A 1,269-nucleotide genomic window follows, 5' to 3' on the forward strand; every position below is an offset into this window, starting at 1 on the left:
TCATAGTGTGTACAACAAGTGTGGGTCAGGAACTTTGAAATAATCTTCATTTTTTACCAAAAGATAATAAGTGCTTTTTTGGAAAGATAATAAGCGTGATTTTTTCCAGTGGTCCAAACCTCATGAAACTTGTCAAATGACCTATTCATAGTGTTTACAACTAGTGTATCACAAGAAATTCAAAAAAAAAACTTTAGTTTAGGTCAAGAGATAAACAGTAGGTTTATTATCTCGTGCTAGCCAGAGAGCTCATTTTTGACATATTTCTGTTCCCAAGGTTAGTAGACAAATCATAAAGATATCTTGAAAAATTTGGAGTCATTTAGGCATTGTTTGCTACTAGAAATTGGGTTTTCAAAAAGTGATATTGAAAATTGGAAAACCTTCAAAATTGGGTCATAATCTATTCAGCTAGCAAGAATATTCTTGTTTTAGCCCCATTGACAAAGTTGTGTCACAGTCAGACAAAGAACACCAGATGAGCTAAAGATTGATCATGCAAGCTACAACTTTCCACGTACAACCATTGCATGTTGGAGCTTAGTGCATTGTAGTTTGGACCTAAAACTGAAAGACCAAGGACACATTTGATTGTAGATTAAGCTTTTGAAGACCCAATTTTTCATTGTTTCAAAGGATTGTAATCAAATTTGTGCATTCAAGCTAGAGTTACTCAATCTTATGAATCTGAATAGCATTCCAACGGCCAAAATCAATCTGGCACAGGCAATCTTGTCAACTCGAACCACGAAAATCCCATTGTTGGGAAACATCACAATCTGCTAGACAACAACTTTACAAATCAAGGACAACATGGAATTGAGTCAAGCTTATAATTCAAGTGAACCAAAGCCAAGCAGTAGCATGGAGCACAACATAACAGAGTAGATCTCACAACTATATGGCTACATTGGATACAAAGTCTTGTATACTATTTTAGAAGGCCATAGGTATCTTATGAGGCAGTAAAAGTAACACGTCCTATTAATCAGAGTGAAGCCAGTCCCAAAGAACTCCTAGGTGTTTACAAATTTCAGTGGAGCCAGGTATTGCAAGCTCAAAGGTAAGGTGCCGATAGAAGTTCAAAAGATTGACCCAAGTAGTTATCCAGATATATATACAAGCTTGCAAACCATACAGTTGGTGCTTATGCAATCAAGATACCTATACATGGACTACATTGGTTGAGATAGAGATCCAAAATTGGAAAATCCAACATACCATCCAATTTTGAAGGCATTCTAATCAGAGAACCAACTCAAATGCAAT

The sequence above is a fragment of the Adiantum capillus-veneris genome, chromosome 7, assembly GCF_014529385.1.
Source record: "Adiantum capillus-veneris isolate H3 chromosome 7, ASM1452938v2, whole genome shotgun sequence".
Lineage (NCBI taxonomy): Eukaryota > Viridiplantae > Streptophyta > Polypodiopsida > Polypodiales > Pteridaceae > Adiantum > Adiantum capillus-veneris.